The sequence below is a fragment of the Schistocerca cancellata genome, chromosome 2 (genome assembly GCF_023864275.1).
Source record: "Schistocerca cancellata isolate TAMUIC-IGC-003103 chromosome 2, iqSchCanc2.1, whole genome shotgun sequence".
Lineage (NCBI taxonomy): Eukaryota > Metazoa > Arthropoda > Insecta > Orthoptera > Acrididae > Schistocerca > Schistocerca cancellata.
The window spans coordinates 506,633,784-506,659,294 of NC_064627.1; the positions used below are offsets into that span (position 1 = coordinate 506,633,784).

At 43.7% G+C, this 25,511-nt stretch overlaps 1 protein-coding gene and 1 pseudogene across 2 annotated transcripts in view; both read right to left on the minus strand.

Moving 5' to 3' along the window:
* The window catches only part of LOC126162048 (myosin-13), a 320,343-nt gene that overhangs the window by 280,562 nt on the left and 14,270 nt on the right, over window positions 1–25,511 (minus strand). The window lies entirely within an intron of this gene.
* On the minus strand, window positions 21,951–22,068 carry LOC126163644 (5S ribosomal RNA; annotated as a pseudogene).

Consider the following 25,511-nt stretch of genomic DNA (forward strand, 5'->3'; position numbering starts at 1 on the left):
CAGCTCATCTATTTCTGACTGACCAGTTGCTCCCCAAGAAGCATGTATGCTCATCCAGATACCACTACCACCCCGCCAGCTTCGGCCACCTCCATCTCGTTCGCTCCACTCCTTTCTTCCTACCACTGAGAGAGACCAAAGACCTTGAACCGGCAAAGAAAGTGATCGACTAGCCGGGCGCGAGCTATCGACCTCATGGGAGAAAGGCCAGTAATGGAAAACAAAACATATCAGTTAATATTAGCAGGTTTAACCTGACTCATATGTACCCTTCGCACATGGTCAGATGCCTCGTCTTTCACTCTTGAGCGTGACTGGAGCAGAGACCTCAAGGGTGCCCCACAGACCCATACAACCCGGCATAAATTTATCCAATACCTTGACCCCTTTGTCACGAGTTCCTAGGCTGTGAATATAAACCATGTCTCATACCTTGAAACTGGTAGGCCTTCACCCACGGTCGTAGAGTGCCAATTCTCTTTGAGGAACCTTGCAATGTTCACTCTCGCTATACGCCAGTTATCCTCAAGAGCCTCGGGAGTCACCTGATCAGGAAGCAAGTCCGCTATTTCTCATAGGTTGGACAGTTCAAGTTTACAAGATGGGTGGACATTAAGGACGCCGGAACAGCTTGATGAACTTAATGCCACACTGTGTTAAAAGCAAAGTTCAATCATGGTAGGGATCGGTCCCTCTTCGACTGCACCTCTGAGTCGTAAGTAATAAGGGCAGCTCTCAAGTTCCTATTAACCCCCTCCTCGAAAGACGGTTAAGGGTAATAGGGGGTTATAGGGTGATGGATCCCATGCCAAAAACAAAACCTACGCAATTCCCGTAACGCTGGGGCGTTATCGCTGGAGGGAGTTGCTAAGATGTTTAGTTCTGGCCACCGCAGTTACCCCTCTGCTCGGCATCAACCACACACAACGCAAAGAAGCGGTCCGCTGCAATAAAAATATAGCGGTAACCATCCCGAATCTTGGTGAGAGAGGCGACAGAATCAATCAAAAGACATTCTATGGGACATTCGGAATGGGTGGAATGCAGCAATCTGCCCTTACAGCCTGAACTTGGGTCTCGACGCTGGCCAACCACTCTGCTTATATCTTTACAGAGTGAGGATCAGATCACATGTCGCTTGATCTGGTGTATGGTTTTATAAATGCCTAAATGTCCATCTAACAGCAACTGGTGGTAATGTTTAAGGACAGAGAGAATGAGATCTCGAGGAAAATTTTCCACTGACCATCGCCCTTGGTTTTCAAACACAAAATCCCCTTTTCAAACTGGTATCCGAGCACTTCCTTCCCAGACTGAATACGCTGTTTAATATGTGACAACCTAGAGTCGAGATCTTGTTGCTGACTAAGATCACCAAACAACTCCGGCACATCAGCCAAGGGTGCACTAATAGTGCCTCCTTGGTCGGACACTCTCGGAAATGAAAGGTTCTTGTCACCAAACTCAAACATACAGCTTAGCGCGGCAGCAACGACGTTTTCGCTGCCCTTTATATGCTTTACTGAGAACATGAATGTAGAAAGACGCACCGCCCACCTCGCAATTTTCCCCGTCGCGAAGTGGCTCTCTAGGACCCATGAGAGAGCCTGGTTGTCAATTTCTAAACTAAACGGTGCTCCAAACAAATTTCACAGTTTTTCTGTCCCGAATAGGACTGCGAGGGCCTCAAGCTCGCACGTCGAATACTTGACCTCTGCGGTCGTTATAGCGTCTGACGCATAAGCAGTAGGGCGACGTTCTCCGTCCTGTTACTGCAGCAACACAGCTGCTATTCCCAAAACACACCAGCCCTATGAGCCGAAATTAAATGACCCAAAAAAGAGATCTCTGACCGCACTAATTTAACTTCTGAGTGTTTCACATTTAACCCCGCCTTCCCCAACCTCCACAGTGCCTGGAGGAGGTGCTCCAGATATTTGGGAGAAGTCTTGCTGTAAATGACGACGTCATCTAGGTAATTATAAACAAATTGGAACTTGATATCGCTTAAAACAGAATCGAGCAAACGGGAAAGGATCACACCTCCAGTGGACAACCCAAAAGGGACTCGATTAAATTCATACAGGTTCCAGTCCGTATCAAACACCGTCACAGCTTTCGATTCCTCTGCCAGGGAAATGAGAATTAACTATATTTGTGTGAGCCATCACGCTGTTGTTTAGTATCAAGTTTTTGTAGAAGTCTGAACAACTATGGAGGCATTTTGACATACGTCAGCAATAATCTTTCGGCAAAATGCACTATTTCTCGAAGCGCAGCTGCAGTGTTACTGTTGTTTCGATAACAGGGCTTCACCAATAATGCCCTACTCTTTTGTCCAAGCTCATGTTGCCTCGTCAACAAGACTATGATTCGCAGTGACTGAGCACGGTACATGGTGGCCATAGTTGGAACTGGACAGTGGCGCTGTGACGTATGGAAATCATTCACCCCATATTCTGGAGATTAATGCTACCAAGTTTGGTACTCGTACAGTAATTAGTTTCCGTTTTATGAGGTATTAAATAGGTAAAGTTTAATTATAACCACCCGGTACATGTTGTAGTGGTCAATTTACTCAACTTGCCTTTTTGACGCCAGGAGCTGGTTGCCGTCGTCTACGCCTGGGGTCTGTTGTGTTGCCAGTGGACTTGAGTCCCGATCTGACATCCGCATGGTCAGTTGTAATTTATTAATGTTTAATACGTTTGCTCTTCTGTAATCCTTTTGGAACTGTGAAGCATGTCTAAACTGTTTAACATCCAGCATTTGGAGTTAAGTAATTTTTCTTAAAACTGATCTTTAATATTTTTTTTTGTTTTTTAATAGAAAAGAAAACATTGATGGTTGTACCTTGTTACTGTTTTCGAAAATAATTTCTTGTAGGTTCACAAATAACAAATTATGGTCAATTGTTTCCTCTGCCCTTCCTCTAGGACCTGACTGCTTGTGTCCTCTAACACGTACACGCCCTTATTGCTAGTTCCACCCACTTCATTACGGTTTCTTTTACTGGCAGTATTAGTTGTATGTTAACAATGACACCTAGCAGTAAGTGAAAGTTTAGTTATAGAATGTTAATTACATTATTACGAAAATTCTCCAGAAAATATCCCTGAATAATCTGAACAATAATTTTGCCGGTGGATTTCTGGATCAGTCTGTGTAGTCTCAGCACATTGAGTTCATGCCGTATTTGGAGGCTATATACCCTTTAGGTAGAACTCGCGTGGTGGTCATCGCCAAGTTGTGGTCTATCTGTGGCATACACAGCAATCGTATTCTGCCGTAGTCTTTAGCTCTACACTTGGTCAGCGTTCTTAACGATATTTGTCCGGAACGGGAGGTACTTATGCCCGTGATTACAGTGACCAAGGTGAGCGCAAGCAGTACTCAAACGAGGCAACGCAGTGTGTAATCCAGTGGACTCAGTTTCGTGAGGTACGGGACCAAATCTGTCCGAGTTTCCATAACTGGCTGAAGGAAGCTACTGAGATGATTTCTTTTCAAAATACATGGTCGATTTCTTTACCCTCTTTCCTCAGTCCGAGCTTATCATCCATCCCCCACAATCTATTCCTCTGCGAAATTTTAAGCCCTAAACTTCTCTTCATTGTTTTATATTCCTTTGTGGATGTAGCTTGACGTGACAGGCAACGTGAGACAACTGAAAGTGCATAGAAGTTAAACGTTCCAAGTCCAACTGATCATTACTTTAATGGACATTGTAGCTTCTCCATCACTTAGACTGATGCCCAGGAACTGCTAAAAAAAAAAAAAAAAAAAAAAAAAAAAAAAAAAAAAAAAAGAAAGAAACCTTATGCCTTGTAGAGTTTGACCACAAACAATTGCTGTGTAGTGAAGGTAAAAGTGAAGTTACACTATCAGTGCAGTTCAGTATACTATGCTGTATGTCCACTTGTGAACGGGACGATTGTTCATACCGTTTACTTTGTCAACAGCCTCAAGCGTAATTTCAAGTTTAGGTGGCGTACCTTTGTCATTTTACGGCAATAGGGACTGTCCCCACGGTAAACTCCCTTTTCATCTGGGTACACTTCATGCGAATATTCAAACGCTATCAGTGGCGCCGGGTTCTGTTTAGCGAAGACTGCAAGAGTTCTCTGACGCCTGATTTTCATGGAGGCAGCGAGGCGCCAATGTACGCTTTAGAAGGCACTCCCTTGGGTTGAGCAGGGAGATGGCTTAGTCGCATTTTGGTCGGATGCTGTTAAGAATGTCAGACATCTCGTATATCTACAGAGGGTAATTTGAGGGCCGAGCCTCCTCGCAACAGGATCCTCCAATCTAGCGTCCAGTCGTACGGTCAACATTTCTGAGACGAAAATGTACGAACAACTTCCTGTCCTCGCCCACCTAGTGGCAGGGACCGAATAGAATGGCCCGCAGTCCCTACAGTCGTGAACCGGATTGAGCGTGACCGGGACAGCTGGAACTTGTGGTGCATGGTCGCAGCAGCCTTCCTCACACACTGGATACCACACACGAAGAGTGGGACAGACTTGTAGGGTCCGCGCAGGTTACGGTGGCCAATGTGCATTGACCAGTTTTCGTCCCAAGCACTGAGCGAGTTCATTCGTTTGTTCAGAAGGGGAGGTCAGCAGTGTCTGACACCTTTAGGCCGGTCAGTGACGACAGAATCGAGGCGCACGCCCTGCAATCTTTCTCAAACGATTTTACAGAAACTATTCAATAAAAAAACTTCATTTTCGCTTTACTTGTAGCTTTATATATCAGTTTCATGATGGTCTGCCCATCACTTTGTAATGTCTCTTGCAGCGGTCTCTCCGCGATATTTTCAGAAATTTTATAAATTATATAACTCAGTACATATCTCGAAATATCTCTTCTTATCTTACCGATTATCAATGCAAAGTAGTTTCAAGCCCAAGTATTCCTTGGAGCGTCCATTTACTCCATGGAATAGCTGCTCTGCTATCTATGTTTTCTCTTATGAAAAGAATGAAGGAATTCTTGCCGATTAGTCTTGAAAGAAAGAGGATGTATATGTATGTGTTGTTGAGCTAGTCGCCATCTTGATGAGATTCTGTATGAGAGGGAATTTAATACATGAACTAAACTAAAGTAAATGTGTTCGCGTATTATTTAACTGATTATTATTGACAGTGCCTGCTTACTACGCTGTGTTGCACGGGATCAGTGGGGAACGTCTGATTTACACTGGACGAACCTGCCGTTTTGTATGCTCGAGATATCCAGTTACTTCAAATAAATAGGCTAACACGGTCTTACCAGCAGATCTCCGGTCTTCCCCATGTGATCACCGAAAGTTAATAATTATTACAAATGTTTCCAGGAGATCGACTGACAATTTTTGTCGCACCGAGACTTCGAAATTGCTTCACTGCCTTATGGAATTTAAGTTAAGCTCAATTTAATCAGGATAGAACAGTATTGAACTGTGTGAATGTGATAAGCCTGCTTTGTCAATGAAAATTCCCTTAATATACGCATGTTTTTACTATCCTGATCAGTGAAGCTAAATCAGGCCGGTGTGAGAGAGGTTTTTAAATTTTAGATCCCACACAAAATATATTAAAACTTCCTTAATGGTCATAGCTATTGTGATATTTACGTGGAAGTAAGACACTGCGAGAAATTCGAAAAAGTTTTAAGTGAAAAATAAGGGTCGCAGTGATTTTGCATTTGGTGCATATCACACAGTATGTTGCTGCACATGAAATTTAGATAACATGTTGAATTTTTCTTTAGACTTGGGCGGAGGTCTCTATTTGTCACCAATCTCAAGAAAATTAATTCGACGTAGTCCACTCATTTGCGATCGCGCCGCGCCAGCGATAAAAGCTAGTGTGAAATATCCACATCATTCCTTATATTTCATAAACGGTTTGAGATATCGAAATGAGATTTCGGCAGATGATAGCAGGCAAACAGGAGAGTATTTTTCCATGTGGTTATTATGCAAAACTTCATTATCTACCGTGTTATTCCACTAATAACAGACTTTTTTGATGCTGCTGAAACAAGAAATGTGTAAATCCTGTATTCGTATCTGTGGCTAAGTGTGTTCAGCGATGTTTATGAAAAACAAGATATATGTTTCCAACAGTGCCTCATAAAAGTAATATACATCTAGTGAAAGTTTTAACTTGTGTAATTGTGAAAAACAAGACACAATGGTTTCAAAAATACGTCCTAAAAGAGATATATATACCTGCAGAAAGATTTATCTCCACAGATACTCAACCACCCACACAATGGGTACAAAAAAGCACTAAATGTATATACCATCTGATGATGAGTTGCTAGGCAGCTCGAAACCGGTCATGGTTAAATAAAATACATCTACATAAAAGGCGACTGGTTACAGTAATTTCTGAAAACCTTTTCACACCACAGTCGCAGTGTTCCACATCCACAATGGATAAAAGAAATGATATAGGTTTTGGAACAACATAAATCACGACATTGCACGTTTATTTTGTTCGGTGGATGTGCTTTTTCATAAGATACTGATCTTCTTTTCTTCAGTTCCTCACTTAATAAACTTAACAAAACCATTGTTTCAGAATTCTCTCGCAATTGCACCTACACAAAATGTTAGCGAGGTGAGACTGTGTAAACTCCGCTGTGTTTTGGCAAAAGAAGCAAAGTTTAACGTGGTAACAAGAGAAATGTGTACATTTTACTCAAAATTCGCCACTCATGCCTCTTCTCTGAAAGTTTCAAATGGTTAACAAGCCAGACGATATTAAATCACTCCATATTCGGTGGAATTCTTTTTAAATGCTAACCAAAATAGATCATTTTGAATTATCACCATGCAAGTGTGGGTGTGGACGTGCCCCACCTAATATTTACAAATAAGTGTAGACTTCAGCTTAAAACGACACTTCCCTCCAGAATTTGGCATTTTCCCTACAGCACCTTCCTACAACCCTCACCACTACCACTCTCCCCACAAAATGCCGTGCCGTCTGCGCATCTACTGGCCACGGTATTCCGCGCGCTCTCTAGAGCAATGTGTCGACCATCATTGTATGCCAAGGGGGATCAAACGATTTACAGTGCACTGACCCACAACATGTAGCAACACAGTACTGAACATTACCCAGTAGCACATTTTGATATTACAAAAATGTAAAGAAGTTCTTTTCCTAGCAGACTGCCAGCCGCTGTGACCGAACGGCTCTAAGCGCTTCAGTCCGGAACCGAGCTGCTGTTACGGTACGTTAAGTCCCATAGTGCTTAGACCCATTTGAACCTAGCAGACTGTCTCTGTTTTCATTAGTGACTTGTTCTTATTTCACAGTAAAGCATTTTTCATTAAATGTATTCTTTTCATTCCCTGCTCCCCTAGGATCTAAGTCCATATGTCACAGACAGTCCCATCGTGCAAAACTTTTTCTGAGCGCTTTATATGAAAATTACACATTCGGGTGCTACATCATAACACAAAACAAAAAAATGACATCCGAATTACCTAACAGGAGTTCCATCGGCCAACATCCCCATCAGTTCTCAAAGCCTTCCCTCTCTTCCACTGATACCTCCCTCTATAATAAATCAATTACTTTTCAGAACATGGATATGGTGATGATATGCAGAATGACTCCAGGCAAGATAGGAAGACGACAGTGGCTTATTGTGACGCGATAATTCTTTTATGAGTGTAAGGTAAGTACGAATAAACGGTGGCTACCTCGTAAGCAGTATTCCAGTAACACATCGACACTTGCCAGATTCTACGTTCTGATACGCAAAAAGCACTGCCTGATAAAAAAGTGAAGCACCCAGAAGCCATAGTCGAACGTCACTGTGACTTCGTACACATACACACCATCAGTGGATACATATTAGAATAGCAAGTCATTGCTATAGGTAGAATGGCCAACACAGTGCACTAATATTGTTCGCGTTAATGCTGTTATCAGATGTGATAGGGCATGTAAGGGGCACATATCGTCAGATGTCGAGTGATCGCTGTGAAGGACGTGGAGATGACGCGTACTCGTGTGAGACAGCGTTATCAACAGTTGACAGAATCTGAAGGGAATCTCACTGTGGGTCTCCATTTGGCCAGAAAGACAATTCATGCAAAATCAAAATCTGTGTGGCATTCAGATGTGTTAGTGGCCAGTGTTGGACTACATGGGTACGTGAGGGGAGACATAATCGTTGTCAAGTTTCTGGTCCACCACGTCTGACCACATAAGATAACAAGGACGTATTGTGCACCAAGCACATCGTAACCCCTTCACATCTGCAACTGACAGCCGAGAACAAGTAATGGACCCCCTGCAATATTCTGTGTCATCCCGCACCATTGGTCGAAGACCAAAAGCAACAGAACAAGGAAATTACCGACCTACATGTAGGTTGCCGTTACCATTACCAAAGCAAACTGTTGCATTTGGTGTCGTACCGGACCAGGAAGCACTGACTGCTGGTGAATGTCGTCGCATTGGGTCTAGTCATGAAAAGTGATTTTGACAAACCCAGATGGCCATCATCTGAGAGTACGGCGGCGACCGGGGGAGAGGCGCCATCTTTTCAGCGTTTTAGAGAGGCACAGCGCTGCTACTCCTGGGGTCATGGTGTTGGAAGTCATTGGATATGGCTTGAGGTCACGGCTGGCTGTAATTGAGGGAACTGTGAAGGCACAATGGTACAGACACCTTGTCTCCTCATGCATTGCCTCTCATGTGACGGTACCGTGGGGTCACGGAACGTGCTTCTATGATCTGTCTCCGTGATTCTGAGGAAGTCTAGTGGCCAACAAGATCCCCAGATTTGTCCCTGATAGAATATGTGTGTGACAGCTGACCGGAAACATCGTCCTATTGCCATTACCTAGGACTTCTAGAACCAGTTACAACAATTGTGGGCCACTTCGTCTTAGGAGAGCACATAACGACTTTATGAGACACTTCCGAACCGAGTCCGCAGGTCGTGGTCTAGTGGTTAGCATTGCTGCCTCTTGATCATGGGGTCCCGGGTTCGATTCATAGCCAGATCGGGGATTTTCATCATCTGAGGACAGGGTGCTTGTGTTCTCCTCATAATTTCATCATCATTCGGGAAAATGGGTAAGACTGGGCAGTGAAAAGATTGGGAATTTGTATGGGTGCGTAGTTGAACGCTCCACGAACCAAACGTTATTATCATCTCCCGAACCGAAGGTAAGAGGGGGAGCAACATCATACTTATTAGTGAGCTCCTATTGCCAAGTTCTTTATAAACTTAAGTATGCTTTAATTACTGACATAATTTACTCTGTCAGTCCGTGAAGTTTCACTCCGTTTCCTCGTGCTCTTTGGAGCGCCTTTCTTTTTTGTCAAGTAGTTTACCTTATTCTAGCTGATAGAAGCCTCCTAGAGTGTTCTGTTGTGTCGGTTTATACTACAATGGTTTAATTTTACAGCTCTTAATTATTTGCAGAGGCAGCTTAACTCCCCAAGAAGAATTTTCTCATCCTGTCGAATTCTTTTGTGAAGCTGCACATTTCTAAGACAGTTCTGGAAATACGGATGCAGTGGTCTGGAGTTCGATCCCTGGGCAGTTATAGGACTTTTACCTGCCACTTACCACTTCTTCCGCCTCTGACATCATTTCTTGACGTAAAAAATGCCGAGCTGTACAGTGGTTTGGAGCTCATGTTCAGCTGTAGGCTGGATAAGTCAGCTCAGAGGAAAGCAGGGGCAAACCATCTTCAGCAGGACCACACACACCACGTTCACACTGATCACCCACACAACAAAAGATAGAATTTAGAAGAAAGTTTCCCTACTCCACATGAAGCTCACTTGGTCAGAGCACGACTGGCTTTAACGGTCAATTTCAGAGAACAAAAACTTCTTAAATTCCATACAACTTAGTAATTTGGTAAATAAATTTACCAAACGTGAGTACATCTACACCGCGATGAAAATGAAGATTCAGTTCGAACACTAGAGGTGTTCACGTCGAATTGGAGCCTCGTGGTTTACAAAGAAACAGACCTGGTGCTGCAGAGTACAAACTGAAGGCTAAAGTAAATAAAATTTAACGCAGCATTCCACAAAGCACACGACACATTCATACATGATATACACGAAACTATATAAAACTTTACACCACGTGACGGCACCACTCTTCCACCCCGAGTTGCAGTTGCACAAAAGATCTCATGGAATAAACTGAATACTAATGAAACTAATACCGTTCCCTGACTGAAACAGTGGGTGCGGCATGATTATCAACGCCACACACCAGACTGGCTGCCAGAGACTCAAACAAAGATGGTTCAAATGGCTCTGAGCACTATGGGACTTAACATCTGAGGTCATCAGCCCCATAGACTTATAACTACTTACACCTAACTAACCTAAGGACATCACACACATCCATGCCCGACGCGGGATTCGAACCCGCGACCATAGCGGTCGCGCGAATCCAGACTGAAGCGCCTAGAACCGCTCGACCACTACAGCCGGCCTCAAACAAATCTGTTACATATTTCAACTTAGCAACTAGAGAAACTACTCAGAGCGTCCTTACTCACCGGCGCTCTATGGAAGAGTAAAACTAACCTGCCCTGTCGCCGTGGTCTACACAGCAACCCGGAAGGGCTCAGAGAGCATAAGCGTTTTCTACATGTAGCAGCCTCACAATGGACGATGACCAATGACCGGTAATGCCACTCTGACCGTACGTAGCCGTATTCAAAGCTGTAGCCAAAGGTTGGCTAAACTGCCCTTAATATTCAATGAAACCTCCTGGCAACTAGAAAAACCGGAAATGCCAGCAAATGACAAATCACACACTGTAGCAGACGACATTGGGGACAGAAAAGATGTAACATGAATGTTTGGTAATGGATTACACAGATACATACAGAACATATTTATGAATTTGAAATTTAAAAAGACATTCTCCTTTGGCGCTGAGATCCCACTGGGAAAGACCACTGAATATCACACATTCTCGTGTCTACCTTTCTCTCCAAGCGTCATACCGAACATTTGAGTCGTTAAGAATCGTAGCGAAACCGAAGGCTGCTTTCCAAGATCAATGGAATAGCTCACACGGAGAAGTTTCATAACCTTACCTTCACCAGAAAAAAGTGATCAGGGAGTGTCCTTTTTGAGTGAACTCATGAGCATGATCATTTACAAAATTGTCAAAGAGCACTCAATCTTAGCAAGAAATCAAATGAATGAGATATATAAAATTAAGTTAAAATCACATAAGGACATCAATAAAAACTAAGCCTCGTCTACAAACAAATTCAAGCAAAAACCATAGAAGTGTGCAAAATCGTCATATAAAGAAAATACTGATAAAAATGCAAGTTATAGAGAAATAAATATACAAACAACTGTGGTGTTGAAACCGAGTATGAAGTTGATGACAGCTTCACAAAAAAAAAAAAAAAAAATGGCTCTGAACACTATGGGACTCAACTTCTGAGGTCATTAGTCCCCTAGAACTTAGAACTAGTTAAACCTAACTAACCTAAGGACATCACACACATCCATGCCCGAGGCAGGATTCGAACCTGCGACCTTAGCGGTCACGCGGTTCCAAACTGCAGCGCCTAGAACCGCACGGCCACTTCGGCCGGCGACAGCTTCACATTTTACATTAAATAGCGTTTGAAAAATTTAAATTGAGGTTGTGTTTCTTCTGGAGAAAGTTCAACAGATGTCTTCTGACAGTTTTCACACACAACATCAGCATCGATGAATCGACTTTCTTTGTGTGCCTTTGCGCTAGCATAAGTACTTCGCGTGTTAAGTACTTCCATGCGCTAACGGTCCACCACTAGAAGCAAGACAACTAGAACAACTGGAGTTACGTGAGACGCAAGTCGATGCCCCCATCACGAACATGAATTAAGCAGATCAATATGTGTTTGTGTGCGTGTGTGTGCGAGCCGGCAGTGCGCTTCCGGCAAGCCTCATTACGGAGGCACGGCCGCCCCTGTCCTGCTTTAATATCTCCGGCCGTCGGCTCCACTGAGCATCTGTTTTTCCCTTCAGCAGGATGAGGAAGCTGAACACAAGCGCCGCAGTGCCTCATGTAACTGTAATCTGAAATTCTTGGCGCAGAGGGATTGCTGCTCTTCGCTTTACCATACAGTCCACCAGTTAACAACTGCGTTCCAAGTAAACGGCCGCAGTGTTGTATAATGAGGCAAGAAGCGACCGACTGCTTTAATACTTAATATGCACGTCGGGGAACAACAGGTTTTCTCCCAGTAACAGTAATGTATTTATGTCTCTGTATACATCTTCTAAAAATACCACCACTTGCAAAGTAAGTTAGAAATCAGATTAATAATGTTTCTCACGCAGCATATGTTCGCTTTATCGGGCAACAACAAAGTTATTGACTGTGGATGGTATCGTCAGAATGGAAGTAATGAAGTCACTTTAAAAAAATCATTAATTTTGGCACTTATCTTGAATGGATTCCCACGTAGATTTCGTGGAAGTTATTATGGCTCATCTTGTTGATTCTAGGGTGATTCCACTTTGACTGCTAGAAGGTCCAGATCTGTATTTTAGCAATATTTCAAGACCTAACAAATGCATTTTTCAGGAAATTCTTAATGATCAGACAATCCCAGATCAGAACAATGGTATGGTAGAAATAATTTTTGACTTGGTGTTCACGATCCACATTTTTATTAAACTTCTTGTAAATTCACATATACTTCTTCTTAATTGTCACATCATCAAGAAAACAGTTTTGTATCAATCTTTATATTTTTAATTTCCACTTTAACCAAACACAAGCCTTGACTGTTCTTTTACAAAGCGAAATAACAACTTAACTTCTGCAAAGTGAAACGAAGACTGCTCTGTACGGATTCGCGCCAAAACGGTTACAAGTAACTCAAAGATTATCACAGTCTCACAGAAATGAATACGCACAAGAACCATATTACTGTAATATATCGATACATCGGTGTACCTATACATTAATAAAACCAAATGTGAATATTGTCACAAAAATATGGCTGTTACTTCGCAGAAAAGTAGTACGATATTACTGGTGTCGAGAACTGGGGTTGGAGTGCCGTAATTGTCACGTAAATAAAGAACCATTACCATCTCCAGCTACTCTGTGCAATTCATCATTAATCGCTGAAGAGTGGTTTTTGTTGCTACGAGGGGCGTTTGGTGAGTAATGCAACACTTTTTTTTTTCTGAAAGCATGTTGGTGTTATTCAGGATACCAACACACCATATTTTTCCCCACTCTTTTGGCTACAAGAACGTATTTTTCAACACATCTCGTTTCAAAGCGAGTGCCTTCCGCCGCCTTATTGGGAGAGCCCGAATGCCTGGATGGTATCACCCTAGTGGTCGACGTTGCATCCAACGTCTTGGTTCATCAATAACATCCACATCATCCACGTAATGCTCCCCGCTGAGTGCAGCCTTCACTGGGCCAAACAGATGGAAGTCGGGAAGTGCGAGATTCGGACTGCAAAGTGGATGAGGGAGAAGAGTCCAATGAGGTTTTGAGAGCTTCTCTCGAGTGACCAGACTTGTGTGAGGCCTTTCGTTCTCATGAAGGATGAGAAGTTCGTTCGCTTTTTTTGTGGCGACGAACACACTGAAGCCGCTTCTTCATTTTCCTGAGGGTAGCAGGATACGCTTCAGAGTTATCGTTGCACCATGAGGTAGGACATCAAACAGGACAACCCCTTCAGAGTCCCAGAAGACTGTCATCATGACTTTACCGGATAAGGTTGTGGCTTTGAACTTTTTCTTCGGAGAAGAAGTGGTGTGGCGCCCCTGCATGGATTACCCTTTTGTTTCCGATTCGAAGAGATGGACCCATGTTTCGCTCGTGAAGATGTTCGACAAAAAAATTGTCACGATCTGCATCACAACGCGCAATTAATTCCGCACAGATGATCTTTCGTTGCTCTTTATGGTAGTCTGTTAGGCAGCGGGGGACCCGATGGGCACACACACACCTTTGAGTATCCCAACAGTTGAACGAGTGTGCCAGCACCGCCAACAGAGAGTCCAGTTGAGCAGCGAAGTGTTTCAATTATTCAAAAACAGTCTTAATCGCATTTATTACTATTATACCGCCAACCGGTTTCAACCCGACGTAATGGTCATATTCTGGGCGTTTACACTGTGAAATTATAGATATCCGTCAGAAATATTCCATTATATAACATCTAAAATTACGTAAATTTAAAATATGTTACCCATTGGTCGACTGCTGGTGGTGTCACTCCTGTCTACATAACGGCAGGAAACTATGTGAGACTAACCCTTCGTATGGGCTTAAATAGCGTGCTGAGATCACGTGAATAGACGGCAACACCCCCAGGGCAAAGAAACACCATACGAACACACCAGCTGCTACCACGGCGACGGCGTCCTCGGCACACAGACTAGAGGGCGCCTGATACACGCTTTATAATCCATGGCAACGGCGTCCTCACCACAAGGAGTAGAGGGCGTTGTAGTCCTTCCATATTAGCCGTTTTAGTAAACTGACCCAATGTTTTCTACGTAAATGTACGAATAGATATATCATAATACAAGACGACATCAGTTTTTGTGTGTCACAAATTGTTTTACTTTATATTATGGCACATAATGTAACATACTTTTACGAATTTTACGAGTTGTCTACGGAACATTTGTTATTATTTTATAATTAACACTATAATTGTAACTCTTTTTACATGGAATGGTTCCGCTTTCTTTTATTTAATGTCACTTAAATTTATGTTAAACCAAGGTAACTAGTAATTACATATAATAAACTGGATTAAATGCCGTTGATCGCCGGGCCGGCCGGTGTGGCCGTGCGGTTAAAGGCGCTTCCGTCTGGAACCGCGTGACCGCTACGGTCGCAGGTTCGAATCCTGCCTCGGGCATGGATGTGTGTGATGTCCTTAGGTTACTTAGGTTTAATTAGTTCTAAGTTGTAGGCGACTGATGACCTCAGAAGTTAAGTCGCATAGTGCTCAGAGCCATTTGAACCATTTTGAACCGTTAATCGCCGCTGGGGGTGTTACCGTCTATTCACGTGATCTCAGCACGCTATTTAAGCCGATACGAATGGTTAGTCTGACATAGTTTCCTGCCGTTATGTAGACAGGAGTGATACCACCAAAGGTTGACCAATGGGTAACAAATTTTAAATTTACGTAATTTTAACTGTTGTATAATGGAATCTTTCTGACGGATATCTATAATTTCACATTGTAAACGCTCAGAAGATGACCCCTACGTCGGGTTGAAATCGGTTGGCCGTATAATAATAAAAAAATTGCGATTAAGACTGTTTTTGAATAATTGATTAATCATACTAATCGCTTCTTCATCTCCACAACCATGCTGTCCAAAAAAAAAAAAAGCGAATATTTGATTGTGATCCATCGATTAGTTTGGCGGGGTCAGGGATTTTCTCTGCCTCGTGATGACTGGGTGTTGTGTGCTGTCCTTAGGTTAGTTAGGTTTAAGTAGTTCTAAGTTCTAGGGGACTGATGACCTCAGATGTTAAGTCCCATAGTGCTCAGAGCCATCGAGTAGTTTGAAGGAGGGTGTCCGCACATTCCAATATTGCAGGAGTTCAGTAAGTAACGCAATACATTTTTTGACTCGGCCAATTTCGGTTGAAAAAAATGCGGAATTCGTTGTCCGACATCGAGGAAGATTCTCGCTTCAGCTCCTGTAGTTTCGTGAAGTTCCGATAGGTGGCGGCGCTGTAACGGAGGTGCTTTCCAACAGAGAGCTGTGGCTGAGCTTTTTCTTATCGGAAAACCAGAGCCCCTGAATAGGCCTGGCAGTGCTAGGTGTCTGCCGCCATCGCAACAAGGTCGCGCAAACCTGTCTGACCTGCGCGCCGGCCAGCCGCACATAGCTGTTACTCCTGCGATGTTGGAACGTGCGGACATTCTCATTCGAGGTGGTCGACGGATCGCAAACACCTAGGTGCACAACTGGGCTGGGACCGTGAAGGGGTTATTCTGTTTGACGTACTCCATCATCATGCAACGATCAACTCTTCTGTGCTTACTCCATGATAACGCAAGTCTCACGCAAGTGTGTGCGTGCGAGAGGAGTTCACAAAACTTCATTGGACTGTTCCTTTTCATCCATCTTACATCCCGAATCTCGCATTTTCCTACTTCCATCTGTTTGGTCCAATGAAGAATGCACTCCGCGAGGAGCAGTACGTGGATGATGGGGAGGTTATTGATGCGGCAAGACGTTGGCTCCGTTCCGACGTCCACCCGTGGAGTGGCACCATGTGGGCATACAGGCCCACCCAGTAAAGGTCGTAGCATTGAACTACGATTGTGTTGAGAAATAGGGTTTGCAGCCGAAAGAGGGGGAATGTTATGCTTTACTGAAATCCTGAATAAAACCAACCTGCTTTCAGAAAAAAATGTATTGCATTACCTAGTAAACTCCCGTCGTAGGCTATCACGGTGTCTACTTCAGTTAAAACTGCCGGGCTGAGAGACCGTGGTAGATGTGTATAGTTAGTTCCTGTCCCTTTACCTCCGAATATGTCTACCGTAGTCGGAGACAAAGTATCAGGGAATAGTTTTATACACTGTTCACGGCCTCTCGGCAGGGAAGTTTTAACTGAAGTGTTCACAATAATGCACTAACACTCAGGCACACATCGCACATTGACGTGTCTGGTATATTGTCCTATCTTAAGAGCACAGAAATTTCTGGGATTACGCAGGACAGCGGCTGAAACGTAGCAATCAACATCCCTGCAATTTGGTAGGTCTTCGTGATCTAATCGTCAATGAGTTGAACGTGACAGACCTGAAGAACGTTGTGGACTCCCTTCTTCACCGAATGACGTCCATTTATCAAGTCTAGAGGTGGTGCCACACTGTTTTAGGGTGGTATCTCCTGGGCCTGACTAATTTCTTCGTTTGGCGCGCTTAACTTTCAAATCGTGTGTAGCTTACTAGCCGACATTGACTGATGCGACCATGACACATAAACGGTGAAGAAAAATAAGCTTGTGTTCTGTTACGTTCAGTGACTGATGACTCGAAGAACTGCCTGAGTGCACTGTCAGATCTACTATTCCTCTCCTTATATATCGAAGTGACGAATAATTTTTGATGAGTATTTTTCTGACCGGAAGTTTTATATTTTTGTCTATAAAAATGTTTCTTGAAATTCTCCAGTCCATCTGTGGCATACAGCAAACCAGTGCTTAACAGTATTGGTTGAAAACAGTCTTGCTTGCAATTTTAATTTTTTTATTTTTCAACTACGGGTTTCACCTTATTTAGGCATCTTCAGATTGATCTTAATTTGGTATTTCTCAGAACGATCCTTCAGACAGTGTAGCCAAAGGGCATCGTCAAATACATTACCCCAACATCGCTTTCGTTAAACTCGGTAAAAACTTTCTAGATGGACGTGAGTGACTTCAAGACCTGCATAACCCGTTCCCGTTCTATTACTCGCTCCTTTTCTATTACTCTCTCCTGTGAATGGGAACGCGGTATGCAGGTCTTGGAGTCACTCACATCCATCTAGAAAGTTTTTACTAAGTTTAACGAAGGCGATGTTGGCCTAATGTATTTGACGATGCCCTTTGGCTACGCTGTCTAAAGGATCGTTCTAAGAAATACCAAATTAAGATCAACCTGAAGATGCCTAAATAAGGTGAAACCCGTAGATGAAAAATAAAAAAAAAATAAAATTGCAACCAAGACAGTTTTCAACCAACGTTTCTTGAAAGTTCGTTTTACCTCTTGCATTCATTGCTAATGTGTATTTCTTGCCTTTTCTGAGTTTAATTATTTTGAAACTATTTAGAGAATCCTGACACATTTGCAGGAAGGAAAGCAAAAAATGTCCAAATGTTTGTGAAATCTTATGGGACTCAACTGCAAAGGTCATCCGTCCCTAAGCTTACACGCTACTTAACCTAAATTACCCTAAGGACAAACACACACACCCATGCCCGAGGCAGGACTCGAACCTCCGCCGGGACCAGCGTCACAGTCCACGACTGCAGCGCCTGAGACCGCTCGGCTAATCCCGCGCGGCCCAAGGAAGGCAAACTGGAGTAGGCAGTACAATGTCAGTTCCGGTTTCTTTTCTTCTCACTTTTAAGTAACGTCGCGAACAGAGCCTGATACACCTCATGCGAGCAGCACGGTGCGCCGCTGCCCCGAGTGTCGCCTTTACAGAGACTGCCGCAGGTGGGGGTGTGCGCAGGCTGTGGCTGTACACACAAAGGCGGCGCACGCACGCACGCTCGGCAGGAAATGCGTTGACCGGCGCTTTTGAGCGGTGAGGTACGGCGGTATCTTTGAGCCAGTCTTCTCCACGCAGATGCAGCTCTGTCCAGACAATGGGTGGTCCAGGACCCCACCGAAGCTCACATGACATGCGCATAACTTCCAAACCATCGGCAAGAGAAGTACTTAATCCTCTCACTCTGCTATGGCCATGTCGGCATCACGCAGCCCTCAAAATATATTAGTGCCGAAACACGTAATGAACCCCAGTGATAACGCGCTGAAGACCCAGCGACGCAGGTTGTCCGCGGTGTCGTACTCTGCCGTAAGGCGTCACGCGGGTGCCGTTGGAGATGCACGGGGTCAGCACACTCCTCTCCTGTTCGTTGTCGACTTTTCAGACCTTCGAGCCGCTGCTTCTCATTCAAGTAACTTCTCACACGGAATCGCGAGGCTCACTGCACGTCGTTCCAGCCCTCCCACCAAAAGAAAATGCCTATCAGTACCGCAATTCTAACTCGCGTGCTCTGCATGAGAATTAGTCACACTGATCACTCAGCTACTTTTTGTCTTTCAATCTGTTTCTTCGTCATTACATCGTCATTGGTTCTTTGCGGATGTCGCATAACATCTTTCACATTCCATCTTTGAAAACAACACTCCGTTTTTTATTACACAGAATGGCTAGCCCGCTAGTTGAACACGCCGAGACACCGTGCCGGCAGCTACGGAGGAGGACTCATAAATGGTGTTCAGAAAAAAAGCCCCTTATAGTTACGGGAGATAGTACTGATCAAAACTAGAAAATGAGTTCAGTAATTTTATATCAAGATGAAAGGCGGTTGTGTATACAGTAGTGAACTTCATCATTGCTGTGTTTACTGTAAAATAAAAAATACTAGGTTGCTGCATAAGTTCGTAAAATGTTTGTTTTCATGTTGGTATTCCGGTTCCTATGAGTTTATTTATCGATTGTCATTTTTCATTTGTAGTTTACTACTGTTATTTAAGTTACCATACAGTCATTTTATCATTTGTAGATATCCTTCTGACTGGGTTCTGTAGAGGTGTGACTGCATCGGAGGCAATCGGTAACATTTGCGCTGTGTATGGCATAATGCCATTGGACAGAGTACGGCAACAAAATGATTTTCTCAGTTTAAAGAGGATCGTTTTGACGCTAGTAGCTCTCCACGTTCAGGTAGACTTCGGGGATTGGATGAAGATCGTTTAAACGTAGTAATCCACAATGACCCACGTCAGTGTACTCGAGAACTGGCATATGTGGTGAACTGTGGTCATTCCAGCATCGCTTGACATTTGCATGCAGTCAAGAAGATCGAGAAATCGAATGTGTGGATACCTCATGCTCTAAGTCAAAATCACAGAAATCGGCGGATGGCTGCATGTGCGTCTCTGCTTGCTCGTCATCAATTGGCTCGTGAATAACACCGCCTATTCCTATCCTGCATCGTTACTGGTGACAAGAAATGATGTCTTCATGCTAACTTCAGGAGAAGAAGTGAATGGCTGAGCCCAAACAAAGTAGCAGCTCCCCATATAAAGACCTGTGCGCATCCTCAAAACATAATGTTATGCATCTGGTGGAACAGGACGGTATGGTGTGCTACGAATCGCTTTCCCGAGGTGTGACCATCACTGTTGACATTTATTGTCAACAGCTCAGACATCTTGCAGACGCAATCCAAGAACAACGACCAGGAAGTGAAGGGATGCTACCCGACGATAACGCTTGCGTGCATTCTTGTAGACTGACACGAAACACCATACAACAGTTGGATTGGGAGGTCATGCCGCAACCACTCTACTCAACTGATCTTGCACCCTCAGACTTTCACCTTTTCCTCTCTCTTTCGAACAACCTTCAAAGAACTTCCTTTCTGGATGAGAATGGGCTCCGGACATGCCCCGAGGAATTCTGAGCCATTAAACCACGTGATTTCTATAGTCGCGGAATCAAAACGTTACCTCAGAGGTAGCAAACTGTTGTAAACAGAGAAGGGAAATATATTATTAATGACTTAAGTTTCTGTTATGTCTCTCTTATGTGTCTCTGTTACGTTTATTAAACTTATGGAAAAACACTACGGACTTATGCATCACGTACAGGGTGTTTCAAAATTACACCGAGAAACTTCCAGGGGATGTAGAAGGCGTATCGATAAACAAAATGCGGATTGGAACCCCTCCAACGACCCTACAGAACGCCGAAGCTACTGGAGCCGGCATCTGTATATGTATGTGTATACTGGGTGATAACGTGATGATACTACAAGGGATCATCGAGAAAAGTAATGTGCTAATTTGAGGTGAGGGACACTAGCCCAGAAGCGAACGAGTCGAAATTTACAAGCGAAAATCGTTCTGATACCTCCGATAGTGAAACACATGTACAAGTACTGTTGTTGCTAAGATTTTATTGTAAGTAACTTTCAAGGTTTTAGTATGGACCCAAACAAGAAAACGAATATGCAGTAAATATGAACTCTAAAATGCATACGTTAAGAGCTACGAAAGTTTGTTCATCTTAGCTACTGTGAAAATACAACTCTTCTATTGAACAACTGCTAATAGCTCTTCAGGTTGTAGAGCCCATATTTAGTGGACATTTTTACTTGTTTTGGTCCTTACTACCACCTCTGAGGGTCGCCTACCCTTCAGTCTTAGCAACAACAGTACTGTTGCATGTGTTCCACTGTCAGAGGTATCAGAACGATTTCCGCTTATAATTTTCGACTCGTTCGTTTACGAACGAGGGTTTCTTATCTCACACTGAAACACTTACCCTTCTCCATCATCAAGGAAAATTTGTAACATCACCGAATCACCCTATATATAAATCCACACACAGTCAATGGCACCTACAACTTCGGCGCTATATAGCGTCGTTGGATGACGTTTCCAGGTACGGGTTCCTATCCTCATTTTGCTCCCCAAGACACCTTGTATATCCCCTCGAAGTTTGTCGATGTAATTTTGAAACATCCTGCATATATCGCTGCTTTTACTGCTCTAGCAAACAATGTCTGCAAAATGCAGAGACATGTCCTGCACCACCGTCACACATGAATCTGGAAGATGTTTGGGACTGGGCCGTGCGCGTTCGACTTCACTTCACCCAATTAAGATGGTCGAGACGTGACTTTAGCTTTCTCTGACTCGGTGGCAGGTAAATACTTTGTAAATGACGGGTGCTTTAGATTCGGCTTCCGAAAGAGGAGGATGTGTTCGTTGTCTAGGCGCTGTCGACTGCGTCGCTTGTATTTGAAATTGTAAAAAGATTCTCAGTATCATTAAGCTCTTTGCAAAACAGCCTTCAGCCAAATTCTCGTGCAAGAAGGCGAGGATTTCTGTGTTTGACGGCGCCATAACTTTTCATGTATGCTGTTATCTTTTCTTAACCACTACCAGAAAATAACTTGACAATCTGATAAAATTCCCAGCTTAGATACGATGGTTGGAACTTACATGAGGCAGAGGCACTCCTTCATCAGGCCACAAGTGGCCCATCGGGACCATCCGACTGCCGTGTCATCCTCAGAAGAGGATGCGGATAGGAGGGGCGTGTGGCCAGCACACCGCTCTTAACGACGGTTTTCTTTGACCGGAGCCGCCACTATTCGGTCGAGTAGCTCCTCAATTGGCATCACGAGGCTGAGTGCACCCCGAAAAATAGCAACAGCACATGGCGGCCCGGATGGCCACCCATCCAAGGGCCGGCCACGCCCGACAGCGCTTAACTTCGGTGATCTGACGGGAACCGATGTATCCACTGCGGCAAGGCCGTTGCCTTGGGAACTTAAATAGTGGCAACTATCTATTCACAACCGATACAAAAGAGTTACATGTTTGTAACTGTTACTGTCCTTCAAAGTAGTCACCAGCGTTGTGTACAACCAATTGCTGGCAATGTGGAAGGCATAGTATACCGTTAGCAGAGCCTGTTCTGTTGATGGTGCGAATGGAGCGGTCTGCTGCCTGTCGAATTTCTGGAACAGTTCTGAAGCGAATGCCACGAAGTGGTTCCTTCATCTTCGGAATCAAATCAACGTCACAAGGACCTAAGTCCGGGGAGTATGGTGGATGGTACAGTACTTCCCAGTCCCATCGACCGAACAGAGCAGCCACAATTTGCGCTGAATGCGCCCGCGCATTGTCGTGCAAAGTGATGGGTGGGTTGCGCAGAAAGTGTCGTCGCTTCTTTCGCAAAGCTGGTCGCAGGTGATGCTCCAAAAACGAACAGTAATACTGTACATTGACGGTCTGTCGTGGAAGAACTTAATGCGTTAGGATAACACCATCACAGTCGTATACGAGAATCACCATAACTTTAGACCGCTCAATTCGCACCATCAATAGAACAGGCTTTTCAAACGGTATACTATGCCTTCCACATCGCTGGCAACGGGTTCTACATAACGCTGGTGACTACTTTGAAGGACAGTAACAGGTGCAAACATGTAACTCTTTTGTATCGGTTGTGATCAAATAGTTGCCACTGTTGAAGTTCAAATGGCTCTGAGCACTATGGGACTTAACATCTATGGTCATCAGTTCCCTAGAACTACTTAAACCTAACTAACCTAAGGACATCACACAACACCCAGTCATCACGAGGCACTGTTGAAGTTCCAACCCTCGTAAGTGGATAGTTAGTGATGGCATGCTATGTATTCGTATGAGAATTTACGATCTGGTTGATCGATAATACAAATGCTCTTTTTGCTCGTCTTTCTTTCCTACATAGTTCAGACGTTTGCTTAATCTCAATTTTGCATCACCTTGAACAGATTATGCTGTAAGTATCACGTGCACACGCATTTGTGAGGCTTCAGCCACTGGCCATGCATTTTAAGAACGTTGGATCCTTTTCCTATTTGTTTTTTGATTATAAAAGTATTCAGAGAAGTTTCTTTATTATTGTGTTCAAACCAAGTAAGAAATTTGCTGCATTTCCTCTCCATAGACTTGATACTTACAATCTCACGTGTTAGCAAAATATTACGCTAGTCACTCTACAAGTAACAACAGGAATTGCTTTTTCTTTCAGTTAAAAAGGTTAAGTTCGCCGCTGGACCACGAGTTTCAGACGATACAGGGTTTCTGTTGTGCTAAACATTTGTTTGGACTACAGTGCTAGGTTAGTTTCTAGTAAGAGTTTCAGGGCATAAAACAGCCATTCCACTTTTTGACACAGTTCGAGGTATGTGTAGCGAATAGAGCACTTTCTTTACAGTTGTTCATGATTTTTCAGTCTATGCCGTTCTATGCATTAGATAACTTGTACAGCATTCGCTCATTTAGATAATTTTAAAGAAATGAAATAATTGTTGAGATATTGGCTATTCCTGTTGAAATATCGGCCATTCTATAGTATGCAAGCTGGCTGCTTACATGTAACTCATCGAAGTTATTAATCACTATGAAAAATCATTCAGCTCTCTTCGTCAAAGAATCACTCGAGCTAACGTACGTGGTGCACTCATATTTGTTCACCGCCAAAGGACACGCTCTCCTATAACGTGTACAATTTGTCGATGGTCGTGGAATACACCACTGTACCCAGAGGCAGAAATCTTAGGCTTAAGGTCAGCTGGTCGGAAAGGCTGTGCTAGTGGTTCTCCCCGTACAATCCACCCGTCATTGAACGAATATGTTAGGTATTGTCTCGTACGAGGCGTAGAAAATGGAGTGGTACGTACAGAATAGCTGATGTAGGAGACTGTTTTGAGACTGTTTTGTGACATATGGCGACAGAACCAGGAGACTAAAGTACCGCACAGCCAAAAAGAAATGAGCCACAAACGCCATAAGGAAGGCAATCACAACATTGGGTATTGATTGTTCTCATCATAAGTAAAATTGTCCATACCTTGACAACTTTTTGTTAGCTGAATTTTTTTGTTATTTATTTATTTTTAGTTTTGACTAGTACTACCAACTATAAGATTGTGGGACATTATTTCTCTTTTAACAAAAACGTCCTGTTTATGGTACCAATCACCCAGTGCAGACTGTACGCACGTTTCTCGCTGTCGTCGAAAACGGTGGGAACATCCGAGTTGCTAAGGTCCATACTATTGGATCTGTGGAAAATATTTGTAAAATATCCCTTTGGGACGCTTCGATTCAGATAGGCTGAGTTTCTCCTATTTCAAGACGCCACTAGTTATTTTGATGTAAATATCACTCCCTGACTGCTCGGCACGGATCTTAACCTAGTTGGTCAGTTGGTCGCAACAATAAGCATACTTGACGACACTATTCATCAGCAGTCTGTGGAAGCGCTTTAGATTCTGTGTCTCTTTATAGCCTTGATTGTCTTTGTGACCTACATTCCACTGTACCTGGAGAAATAATAATGACACGGTTGAACAGACCTTCACTGGACGTGGTGGAATGCATGCGAACGAGCTATTGATGAGGCAGACAATGGGGAACCGCTAGATTCTTCAGCTATACGGCAACAGCCAAGGCCGCCTACGTCACGGGTAGTACTGTCACACTTAACGGGCACATTACTACATAACTGCTGTGCTCGAGAACCACACAGGAGACTTCCTCTTGCACCCTGATGAAAAAATTTATGTTCAGATATGATCGTGCAACAGCGCGAGAGTGTGTTTGTGTTATCTACCCAGCTGTGTTAAGCTGCTCCGGCCTGTATCCTGAACGAAAAAAAAACCGCGAATGGCATCTCACGGAGGGCCCCCTGCTCAGGCTGCCATAAGCAACAAAAGTTACCGTTCTCATACGCTGTGCTTTAGTCGGCCGACAAGAATTCGTTGTCCTTGGTATCCGCCAGTCACTCGTAAACGTACTGGAGACTAGCATATTCGCACTTTCAGGTTAGCTCCAGAAAGGAAGTCCCAGACCGTGAAGAGTGTAGACGTTCTCGCTTAAATGTACTTCTACATTTACATGCATACTGTGAGTTTCAGAGGGCATTTACCGTTGTACCACGTGATAGGATTCCTTTCCGCTCCAATTGCGTAGGCAGCGACGGATTGTAGACTATTGAAACGCCTCTGTACAACCTGTAATTGCTCTCGTCTCGTGTCCGCTACCCTTACGGGAACGATACATAGGGGACTGTAATATACGAAACGTTGTAAGTAGGCTTTTGACTGAACCCCAAGCGTTTATCAGTTGATGTTTCGCAGTATCTTGTCACCCTCTCCATTTGGTCAAAATAATGTGACCATGTTCTTTTAATTATATTTGATAGATGTGC